Source organism: Camelus dromedarius, chromosome 3 (genome assembly GCF_036321535.1).
Source record: "Camelus dromedarius isolate mCamDro1 chromosome 3, mCamDro1.pat, whole genome shotgun sequence".
Taxonomy (NCBI): domain Eukaryota; kingdom Metazoa; phylum Chordata; class Mammalia; order Artiodactyla; family Camelidae; genus Camelus; species Camelus dromedarius.
This window is the reverse complement of record NC_087438.1, coordinates 59,902,850-59,915,633: the sequence shown is the minus strand read 5'-3', so window position 1 is coordinate 59,915,633 and position 12,784 is coordinate 59,902,850. Positions and strand designations below refer to the sequence as shown.

Below are 12,784 nucleotides of genomic sequence, written 5' to 3'. Positions count from 1 at the left end.
TTCTCAAATGTAAACACAGAGAGTGAAGGAAGTCCTTACAGTCACTTACATGGATATTTAATTGATTCACTGACAGCTTGTTATGTGACCCAGTACTCAGTTGCAAAGCCTTCTAGGAATTTGTACCAATGGAATCATTTTTGTTTCAGTCTAATTCAACATCTTCAACATCTTTTATTTAAATACAGACTAATATAAAACCTTTTCTTCCTGTGCTTTTTTTAAGTTTCATTTAAATAAGGAATTACTCAAATAGGTATATATGGTGCCTCGTTTGTAACGTGAATATACATCTTATCTGGGGTTCCTAAGACCTGAAACTCTCTAGTATATCTCTTTGATACCACTAGCTGGTGAAGAAAGTAACAGATTTGTCTAAATCTAGGAAAAATGCTTGCAAGGCTTAAAAAATACCACCAAACTTTTCTATCCTTACTATATCAACTAATTATTTTGAACAAGCTCTCAAAGAGTACCTATTACTTTTCATTAAATGTTCTAGGTACAAGGAAGACATATGTAAGAAGAGATATAAGTCATAGCCTGTGCTCTCAAGGAACACCCAGACTAGACTGATGCATAGCATGTAATGTTATATGGAGTGATGCCATTCAATACAGTACAATAAATGGTATGATAGAGACTCGAACAGATATAATTTGTGCCCATAGAAGGAGCACTTAACCCTGATGTGACACACAGAAAATTATCCTGGAAGAGGTTTTTGTTTTTGTTTTTGTTTTTTCATGAAATCTAAACTGAGTCTTGAAGAAAGCCAGGTGGACAAGGTAAAGATATTATTCAAGGCTCAGAGGTGTGAAACTGTAGGATACATTTAGGGAATGACTAATCATTTTATTTTGTTGGAGGGGACATATTTAGAAGCTGCTGTTGTTATGAATAAATAGATACCAAAAGCTAGATTATGAAAGGTCACCTATACTGAGCTAAGGACATTTTATATTACCCTGAAAATTATGGTCAGCCTCAAAGGGCTTTAGGGGGATGACATGAATAGATGTGCATTTTGTGGAATGCATACACTATGGCAGGAATATAGTACAGAAGTGAATGACGAGCAGCAGAAAAATTAGCTACGAATCTCTGCAAAAATTCACATCTGGAGTAGACTACTGACGTTGGGAGAAGAGCAGGAAATAGATCTGAGAAATTTAAGTAGACTGTGCATGAAGTAATAAATTAGAGACTAAGGGAAAAGTGGAGGAAGAGAGGATTACACAAAGATTTCTTGCTTAGGAGACTGGATTCTAGGGCTATTGCTCTGCATTGCTTAAAATCATTACCCTTTTCTTTAAAGCTATCCCTCCATCCATTTATTCCTTTAATATCACACTCTGCTTGCCCTCATCGGAGAACAGCTGGAAAGATGAAGTGCCATCAACTACTCTACTGGATTCCAGCTAACTATACACTTTCCACTAACACTTCACTGGTTATTATTTGAGGAAGTTTTCATTTACCTGTCATTCTTAAATATAGTAAAAACAGTAAAGAGTTTCTACTGATAGAAAAACCAACCAGTGACAAACTGTGTTTTAAGGACTTATAACAGTGGAAATATTTAAGACAATAATTGATAGAACATTGAAATATTAAATTACGTTTTGAAAATTTTCTGGAAGTCTCACAGAAGCAGATACCCAGATAAAAAAGGAAACTTTTCTTCATCCGGAAGACTATAAATTTAGGACACATGTTGAGTGTGGATTAGACACGTACCTCTGATGTACTTGATAAATGTAGACTATTTCATACATATTTTAGCTCTCTGAGGTTGTGTACCAAGAAAAATTATTCCTAATGTAAATATGAAAGGACAATATCTACTCGAGAGAATTTTACCTGATTTTTAATTAAATTACTATACCTAGCAGTATCTTATAGTATAAACTATATTATGGAATTATATCACATTATATTTAGTATATTAACAGCTCAGTTGGTGAGAATATGGTTATTGCAGTAGAGGCTGCTAATTTTTCTTATTCTTCATCCCTGTTCTTTCCTTTTGTTAGAGATCTTCCCTGCATGGTTACCCAGTTATATTCTCCATTGCCTAGCATCCCTTCCAGCTACTTGCATCTTAGATCTAAGCTGATTCCAGTGGGATATGAGACATATGTCTAACTTTCAGGTCCTGTCCTTAAGAATAATTTGTCTTGGTCCCTCTTTTTCTCCTTTACTTTTCCCACTGAATGGCAAAAGGCAAGAATAGGAAATTTTCTTGGATCCAGAGATAGAAGCAATATGACAAAGAAATCTGTATCAACCAACAGCTTGGATTCTGGACTACCATGCTGAGGTTTCCACACTGAGCATTTTCACCCGGAGTTATATGAGAGGAAGAAATACACATCTACCTTCTTTAAGGTACTGTATGTTTGGTGTCTCTGTTACAGAAGCTTATTCTGTACCCAGACTCATTATCACGATAATGACAACAAAATTTTCAGCCCCAGCGTAACAGAGCTGGTGGTTTTTGTACACAAGAAACTCTCTCAAACGTGTCATAAAAGGAACAAGTTTCGCAAAGGAACTGAGCAGAACTGGGGGCAGAGGGATGGGGATCGTACAGACAGATCACAGCAAAATAACCATCAGGGCTGGAAAATAATGATGAGCCATATAAATTGTTCTTGTTCCCACTTTCTCCCACCCCACATTCCCAAACTTTCACTAAGTCCAAGCTCAACATTTAGGAATTGAGTTTGAGGAAGATGGACCATCAGAGCAACAGCCTATCTGGAATTTGAGGTTGGTTTAGGACTCTTAGCTACACTGACAAATAACCCACAGGGAAATCATTCTATCGCTGATGAACCACTAAGTGTCTTATGTATCAAAAAACACTAAATTGACATGCCTTCCTCACGCTGTGAGTAAAACCTACAAACAGGGATACAGGACTTGGTCATTTGGACTTTTCATCATGGAAAAAAAAAATCCTCACTCATTTTCACTTCTTGCCTCCTACAAGCTACATTTGGATTTTACACCTTAGACTATGACATCTTACTTCTAAAAACTAAAATGTAAAGGTTTGGGTGGTATTATTCATCAGCTTATTTAAAAATGCATTTGAATTCATATTTATAGCATCATGCAAATATAAATATCATGAAGCAAGAATAAACACTGTGCCTTAAAGTGTTTCATTCCAAGAGTCTGTGGAAACCTTTAGAAGTGGGCAGCAGGAAAAAAAAAATCACACTGCCTGATTTTATTTATGATCTACCCCTTGAAGAGTGGGCAGACCAGAAAATTTGTGCATTTCTTCAGAAGTCAGCTTCATATGGGAATAGGACAAGGTGTGAAACTGAGAGCAAAGTCTCAAAGTAATGTGGTTGACAGTGGAATGTGAATTAATGTAATGTAGATTATTTTTCCCTTAGTTCACAGAGCCTTCAGAGCTACCAAAAAATTCCTAATAGAATACCCTCTAAAAATAAAGTTGATCTTCAATTCATGACATTTCAGAGTTGATTAGCATGATTTTACGATGGTATATGGGTTGCAAATGCCAACATCAGTCTTTTCATAAGAAACTATGGACCCAGGAGAGGTTAACTGAAATCCTAACAGTTTGGACCCTGATGTGTTCAGCATTTCTGCAAGTCTTGGGTGGAACTGTGTGCCTTAGGAGCTTAATGTTAACTTTAATTATAACAAAGAAACTGTAGTTGAATATAATTGAGCAAGGTGTGCAAAATAAATTATACTACTTAAAAAGCAGAATGAGTTAATATATCTGAGTAATTTATCACTGGTTTTACTGAGATAAAAAAAAGTCTGAGAAAGAATATGACTATTTTCATAGTGGAAGAAAGAACTACTTGTTGGTAACTTTAAAGAGACTTGCCTATTAGAGACTGATCTATCAATTCCAAATAAATATACTTATCAGCAAAAAGAAAATACTCTTGCACCACCTAATAAGATTTATTTGAAAGGAATTCCTTTTGTTTTTCCATCATTCTTTTTTATTATTCCATACTGAAATGGCTTTTTTTTTAAGTGGGGTTATTTACTCTAAAATTCAGAATTTTAATAAAGTTAGAATTTTAAAATTTAATTTTCCACCTTTTTTTGCAGTATAAATGAGATGGTGGAATAAAAAGAGAAATATAGAGTATCACCATATTGAGAAGACATCTTTTGAAAATGTTACTTCTTTGTCAGAACAAACATCCTTATTAAAGGGTGACTACATGAAATTACAGGGGAAGTTATAGAATAAAACACAGAAGTTAGCGGGAGGTATAGTTTAATTGTTTCAAAATGACTGCTTAGTTTTGAGAAACTATTTACTTTTGTTTGGCTGTTTGGCTAGAAGGACAGATAGCAATATAAATTAATATATCCAGAGACTGAATGATAAAAACTGTTTCTTCTTTGTACACTTTTTCCAAAAAATCTCTGATTGTTTATAATGACCATCTTTACTTGGAAACCCCTTTACCCAGATAGCAGGAACTCAACCTGAATTAAGTATACATCATTTATGTCTCATAATTTTATTCAAGTTCTTAATATTTTAATACAGAATCATCCTTTGTTGGCATAAAACAAAAAACAGAAAAGAAAGAAGTAAAATACAATGTATATTTATCATAATCTGAAATAGGCAAATTTATTGTTACTTGGATTTTATTTTTAGAAACCTGCAGATGTATCAATATCAAATTCAAGAATAAAATATTCTTGAAACTTATTGAAGGACATATAATTCATTCAGTTCAGTAAGTTAGTGATGAAAATAACTAGGAAAGGCTTCCATTTTCTCCCTAATAAATAAATGTTTTAACGTGGCTCCAGGATCTTCCCTGCTTGACAAATGAGCACAATATATAATATGGATAAAAACTGAGCTCCAGATACTCCAGTAACTACAAATATCTTAAGACTGGAGACACACTTACTATATACAATATATTGAAACCACACACTCTAGCTATCACCAACTGACAATGGACTTGTAAACTCATATTCCACTAACATGGCCCACCCAAAACTGAATTCTTCCCTATAGAAACAGCTTCTACTCCAGTCCTTATTTTATTGCTATTAACCACGTCTTTCTCATTTTTCTGGACAAGAATTATTCAGCTCATATCTGACTCCAAATTCTTATTCATTCACCTTTTTCATCCACACAATAATTTACAAAAGTCTATAAATTTTTTTTTGCATGTTCTGCAGAATCCGTTTCCTCCTTTCCATTCCAAATTCTATTGCTTTAGTTTAGAATCCTAAAATCTTGACCCTAAACTCTTGCCAATATTTTCCAAACTTCTGTCTTTGCCTGTAAGATCTTTCTTTTTAAAGGTATTCTGCACACTGTTGCCAAATTAATTTTCCTTAATATCACTGTCATCATACCACTTGTGTGTCTGGTAACTTGGAGACCTTGTAGTCCTAAGTTTTAGGTGTTCTAACTGTGTGACACTGGTTGTGTCTATTACTCTCTGGTCTCAGTTTCAAGTGTGAAAATGAAGGTGTTGGACTAGACAGTCTCAAAGTCCACACTACCATGTATGTTAATCGCAGGTTACGTAATCCAATGGGCCTCCTGCTCCTCCCACTATCTATAGCAGAAGCTCTCAAACTTTGTACAGAAGAGGTAATTACTTTCTCATTATTTTCTATTTGCTCCCTCCCATACATTCTTCATCCTCTGTACCCCATTCTGTGCTCCAGAAGGATAACCCCCATACAGTGCACCACCTCCCTTCCCCACTGAATTTGGCCAATGGGAGACATTGACAGGTGGCAGGCAGACAGAACAAGAGAGATCAGAGTATCTTTCTCTAAGTCTTTTTCTGTTTGGGAGTTACATCTTTAGCAGTAGTTTCATCTTTCTATGACTACAGTTAGGCCAGGCTACATAGATTCCAGATGTGACTTATATCTGGCCACCTTCTCCTTAACACTGGTTTGTTGCATTAATCTTGCTCACACTTTTGCAAGTTGTCCCTTTATTAAAGTCTCTTCATTTGAATCATTTTTTCTGGGACCCTAATCAATACGTGTGAAGAGGTTTTCTTTAGTACCAATGCTCAGACCTCAATCCAGACAAGTAGAATCAGAAACCCTGGGTGTGGGTCCCAGGGAGAAGTACATTATAAAAGCTCCTCCTGGTAGGTTATGAAGTCTAAGTATTTTATATCCCATTCAAGGCTATGTGTAATCTGATACCAATCAATCTTTTCAGCCAAGCAGACATTACAGGAAAAAAAAAAAATCTCTCACAACAAAACTTGGCTAGTTAATAATTTTGCCAATAGGATAATTTTAAAGAAGCATGGGCAAAAATCATAAACAAATATGGGGGGAGGTTATAGCTCAGTGGCAGAGTACATGTAAAGCATGTACGAGGTCCTGGGTTCAATCCCCAGTACCCCTGTTAAGTAAATAAATAAATAAACCTAATTACCTCCCCCCAACAAACAAAAAATAAATATAATATAAATTGGACCTGTTGCTTACATGCTAAAAAAAAATGTTTCCCAAATGGAGCAATAACTAGAGTCAGGAGGAATTAATGTGACCACAAATTCTCGAAAGAGGTGGCTTTAGAGTTAATGAAACATATTAAAAAGGGGAGATCTTTCAAGGTACCCTCTTAGGTATCCCATACCCTAGAAATTCAAAGTCTTAAAGCATCATTTTCACAATATGTCAATCAAGTATGTCTCTCTTTTCATTTGATCAGTTACTAAGAAATCTCACACTTGACCTTCATTATCTTTCACTTGCACTGATGCCCATTGGTTTACATGCTAACAAGCAGAAAAACAAACGAGTTTGTGGTCAGGGTGAAGAGATACCACCGTTCTTCAATTACACAGCAACTGGTGACGTTTGGGGTGAACATGTGGTAGTTAGTACCTTTAGTTATTTACAGATCTAGGATCCTAGGATGCATTTAAGTCTTGACTGTCTAACAAGTAACTTCTTTTGTGTCTGTCATAAAGGCCTGTTTCAACTCCTCTGATCTCAGCTGGGTAGCCTCTATTAACTACTGTTGAGAAGTGGTTTCAAATCAACAGGTCAACCCAATCTGTTGAAGATAGAGCCACGTATTCAATAGTTAGAGTGCCAACTACAAGCAACCAGCACAGCATAATGTCTGGAGCTGGTCATTAAAACTGTTTTACTAGATGTGGTCTTTAGTTGAGTCAGTAACATCACTGGTAAAATGTGCATTTGTGGCAACTGTATAATTTATTTACTCCAGATCTATATACAGAATAGCTGCTTGAGAATTGAATGTCTGATTGCAATTTCTTCTGGCATCACTGTCTCTATCTGTGTTTGCTTTAGGGCGGGGCAGAGAATACGATGGTGATGACAGCTATGAGTAATTTACCTGGAGCCCCGCAGCTCATATCATTGTTGGTTTTTATTGTTCACAAACAGAACAGATCCTGGCTGAAAAACTCAGTCACTTTAATTTCAATGCCTAAAAGAAGAGGCAAATGGATGTCAGTTTTAGTTTTAGTACTTTGCCAGAAGAACTAAATTATTCCAGCTAGTGAGATATTTTCTAGGGACGCCATCTTTTGCATAAAGGAGAGCAAGATGGTAATGTTTGATTCACTAGGTCTGAAACTTTTAACCTTAGGCAGTTTGGTCAAGTGTGAAAATGTAAAACACTTCTCAGGAAAAGAATTATTTGATTCATAGGGTAGGTATCTTTCCTCCAACCTGAAACCTGCAGTTTATATTTATCAGGATGTTTTAAGTTGTCATGAGTACCCAACTGTGAATCAGGTGGTGACTTTGTGGTGACTGAAACATTCTTTAAGGACTTTCATTCCTCTGGTTATAGTCAGATGAGGAAAAACCGTGTTCTCTCTTCAGTCAGTTCCGAGGTCCAAACTATCTAGTGTCTAAGTAAGGCTGTGTCCTGCGGAAGGTATTTCTTCATGCTAGACTTACTGCTCATTACCCAGGAAGATTACAAACCCGCGTAAATGAGCAGTGACAGGGGAAAAAGCCTTTCTCAGTCAGTCAGAATGTATGTTTATACTACAATCAAGACACTTGAGCCGCCTTAGTATGAAACAAAATCTCGGGAGGTACTGTGGGTCTTGGAAGGGATAGCGTGACTATGTCATTAGAAAACCATATATATATATTTTTCACTCCTTGAATTCTTTAACCAAAAAAAAAAAAAAAAAAAAAAAAAAAGGCTTTTGGCAGAGAGAAGAATAGTGTGTCTTCTAAACACTAAAAAAATTCTCTCCGAGGCCTTTCCAAGATGTTTTGGATGGCTCTGTGCCTCTCACTCTCTGGCAGCCTGCCCCTCCATCAGTGCTGCAGAAGGTCAATAAACCCAGTGCAGGGGGGCACTGTGGAGGGCGTGTGTGAGAAGGCCTGCTGTTGTTGCGGTAAGTGCAGTGTCCGCAGGTTCATTAGGAATGCATTTGTTCCTGGAAGGGCTGGCTATTCCGGTAACTGGCTGCCGCCAATGTTTTTAACCATATTCTCCACTTTTATGCAGACGTTACAGGGCAGAAAACCAGTCTTCTGTTCTCGCTGCCTGCATCAATTTGTAGTTTGTTACTTGATCGGCTCGTTTTACCTTCCGTCTGGTGCAAAGGGCAGTCTGGGACACTGCAGTTACGTCTGGGCCTTCTTATCAGACTTTATGATGAAAAGGGGCTCTCCAGGGTAAGGAAAGCTCGGAATCTACTTATTCCTCTCTAAAGAAAATAACGGGCATGAGGAGGAGCTGAAAAGTTGCAGGCAGTGTGGAAACTAGAGGAAAATAACAACTCCACCTCCCAGGTGTTCTCATACACCACAATAGGAAAAGCATTTTAATTTGTGATGCCACTAAAATGTTAGTAATTATTTTATTAAGGGTTTTCTTTTTCTGAGAAAATGAGAAAACATCTCCATTCTTTTTAGGCAACACTTTTGTAAGCTAGCCCTCTGAGTGTCAGTAATACTAACACTGCTTGGAATCTATAAGGAGAAATTGGAAAAGGCAAAATGAAGTTGTATGCTAAAAATCCAGGATTGTGTGGGCATACACGCGAAACCAAACATCACTACTTTTAACCTGATCTGACTGCTAAGATGAGAGGAGAAAACACTAAATAAAAATGGGATCACTGCCTTTTTCTCTGAAGACAGCTCTGGTCTGGCTTTCTTGAAGTAATGTCACCTTAAGGGGGTGACAACACTGAACTTCCTGTGATAACAGTATCTGACACAACATGGCTTCAGCTGACTTGTAACTGGCGTGTTAGAACTCGTGAGAAGTGCGAGGCCCTTCCATCACGAATGAAACACATCTGTCCAGGAAATACACTTCACTGTGCCAAAATGCTTTTAGTGTATCTGCCCCCTGAGTGCCCTCTCAAGCTACAATTCCCTGTCAGCAAGTACCTTGTAATTCCTTTCCTTTTATGTTGATGAAAGTCTTGATCTATTATGCCAATATTGCATACTTTCCACAGTCTCCCAGAAACTATTACTCAGTCATGCGCACAGGAGATCATGCTCTGTTACTCAGACAACCAGTCTCAGCAAAGAACATCAGCCCTCACAGAGAAGCAGCAGCTAGATTGCCTGGCTTTCTAATGTGGCTCAAGTTCCACTTTGGGAAAGAAATAAAAGAGAAAAGAGAAGGCCAGCGGTGAGGTTAGACACTACAGAAGATAATGCCCTGCTTTTAGAGGGAGCCAAGAGGAGTGAGTCAAGGAGGGATCTGACTTGCTTCATTCTCCACCCTAGTGGGTTCTGACTGTATCCAGTGAGTTCGGGTTAGGATGAGTCAGAGCTGGAGATCCCCCTGGGGTTTCAGGTCCATTAGCAGTAGCAACAGAGCCTCAGAATGAAGTCTGGATAACCCCTACCTCCGTTCTGGAGAAAATCATAGGAGCCCAGGTTGTCTCTATGTTTTAAATGCCTCAGGGATTCAGAAGTCATCTTTATGTTCAGGAGTTTGGGGATTAGCAAACTTTTCTCTGGAAAAGTCACTAGAAGGGACCCAGGTTAAGAGCAATTCTAAGCTGCACTGATTTTCACCCAGACTGTAGTGCCAGAGAGATGAAGAAATAGATTCTGAGAGGTCCAACAACTTGCTGCAGGTTAAAGAACTACTAGGTTGCAGAGCAGTGATTTAAACCAGGCAGCCTGGCTCAAAGTCCCTGCTCCTAACCACCGCACTCTCACATTCCATGATCATTAAACACACACAGAAATGCTGCTGGTTAAATGACCACTAAGGTCACAGTACACTGATGATAAAAACAAGGAGACAATCCATCCACTTCTGAATCCCTGACCACTTGTGGTTAGGCCTCTGAAACACAGCCAAATGGGAGCTGAGAAATGTCCATCAGCTCTTCTACAGCCCAAGCTAGCCTGGACAATATCCAACCCTTTGAATGTGGCTTTTTTTAGGTTAATTATTTAATCTTTTGTTCTTGTACTATACAATGAAAACAAAACAAAGCTTTATATTCCAAATTTTCTATACTGGTATCTCGGATCCTATATTTTATATCCAGAACCCACTCAAAAGGAAGATGATATTTTTGAAGTCAGCACTAAAGTTTCATCAGCATTTTTGCTTTGTGATAAGATGACACACTGAAAAAAACCTGCTTTATTATAGAAGTCCTCAACAGTTGCAAAAGTTTCAAGTCATGGTCCTCACTGGATGTTTCTCAATGAATAATACAGGGTTTGCATTAGAGCTTTTAGCCTCCATACCCCAGGCATTGTGAGAGGAGGATAATAAATCCCATGGCACAGGTGTAATTCAGGTTTTCATCTCCATATTCATATGATTGTTTAATATTAATTGACAAGCACTATTTGTTGGAGGCCCAAGTCAGCCAAACATTTAAAATAATTTCCCTCAGTAGAAATTCCAGTTTGTAAGAATAACTTGGCAAATAATTTGTAAGTTACATTCTTAAGTGATCAGCATGCCATCTAAGGAAATGTTGAAGTAGGTATGCTTTTTTACAGAAGGAGCATAAAAAGGTTCCAATACAGTTTATTATGAGACAAAAGTCGTAGGTGGAAAAAATCCTTAATATTATTCTTCAGGTAGATGTAACAGAAAAGCACTCCATTTAAAACATGTCATTGAAGGAGTGTTTTAATTATCCATTTTGGCTTCAGAATCATGTGTTCAAGCTTTGTAACCTTTTGATTAAAAAACTCCTGCCATTTACATAGTGGTTTGGGGGCTGTTTTTAACAGTTAGAAACAAGAAGCCACATGAAGATTTAAGTCACCATAAAGTAAGATGTAGCCTATTGTCTTTTTGCTGTGACCCTAATTCTTTTATCTTTTTAATTCAAATATGTATAAATACATGTGTAACTAGATATGTAGTTACATAATCTGTAGCTGTACAGATCAATTACTGACCAGGGTACTACTTCAAGCACTGCAGGCTGAATAAGGCATAGTCCCAAACCTTAAGAAATTTGTATTTTAATGGGAAAAATAAGAGATGTGTAAGAGTAACTCTTATGAAGGAAGTATGTGATAATTAAGGGTTGATACTGTCAACTATATATTTGAAAAATTCAAAAGAAGGAGCGATTTCATCTACTTTAAGACATCAAAATGCTTCAGGGAGCGAACCCATCTGAGAAGCCCTTTGAGGGGGGATGGATGGGAAGCTCAAAGTGGGCTTGGAAAGAGGTTCCAGGAAGGAAGAAAGGCCAAGGCTTGAACATTAGAAACAATCCAAAAGCCAAAAATGAAGCATGGCATCAATAGGAAAAACAGTGGTGAGACAAATTTAACAGAAGCATAGTGTGCCTTAAAAGGTTAAGGCAAGAAACATGGACTGAACATCAAAATGAAGAGTTACGCTGGATTTCATCTCCTATCTTAAAAGACCAATTGAAGAGGGTCACCGAGTAACTGGAGTTACCCTTTATGCAAGTATGCCAGGAATTGATTTGCAAGATGTATAAATGAGAAGACTAGGGATAGCAAAGCCCAATCAGCGGCACCTGCACGTGGGGGTGTTAAGCTGGGGTAACATGATGAACCCGCAAGGCCTAGAAGGGCAGCAGCAGGAATGGAGCAAAAGAGAGGATTTGTGATTCACCGTTGAGAATAATTTCTAGAATTTGTCATCTAATTAGATTTGCAACCTGGGTTAAGAATTCTGAATTCTTAAACCCTTTTAAAGCCTTGATTAGTAGAAGCATCCCAAGAATTATTGATGCAAAAAAAGATGAACCTAATATTAGGCATCTATTTATCAGAGGCTACAGGCAGTTTAATATGTGAGGCTGTTAAAGCAACCTCTTAAATCCCCGCAGCATACTCACCGAAGTAGACAGGCAGTTTGAAATCACCAGAGCAGATGCATTTGCTATGACCAGGACTACTACTAAAAATATCCTCCAGGTTGTTTGTTCCAGATGAAAGTGCTACTTGGGTAAATATGGGCTTCCAAGTTGAAGGTGCTACTACTGTTACTTAGATGTGTTCTTATTTGAGTGTTACTTCCTGTGGCGTGAGTGTTCTGCTGATAATACTAGCACGTTCTGTGGCCCTTCACTGAGATGGGGCAAAGAGTCTTATAGCCAAGACTGACAAGGCTTGTGGCTTTCCAAGTTAAGGTCAAAAAGAGTACAGCATTGTGTTGTGCCACTCTTTCTGACAGTCTCAACAGAGCAGGCCCCCATCACTTACTGCTGTCACTTCTGAGTGATTGACAGCTGTACCACTCAGTCTGCCCTCTGACTCCAGTATGGTGTAAGTGCTGGTG

The 12,784-nt window shown here is 37.8% G+C and overlaps 1 long non-coding RNA gene across 1 annotated transcript in view; it reads right to left on the bottom strand.

The window, feature by feature from the left end:
- The window catches only part of LOC105099641 (uncharacterized), a 110,456-nt gene extending 97,986 nt beyond the window's left edge, over positions 1–12,470 (bottom strand). Inside the window, exon 1 of the long non-coding RNA XR_838114.3 lies at positions 12,342–12,470. This is a non-coding gene — a long non-coding RNA (uncharacterized LOC105099641). The remainder of the gene's footprint in view (positions 1–12,341) is intronic.
- Positions 12,471–12,784: the final 314 nt, after the last annotated feature.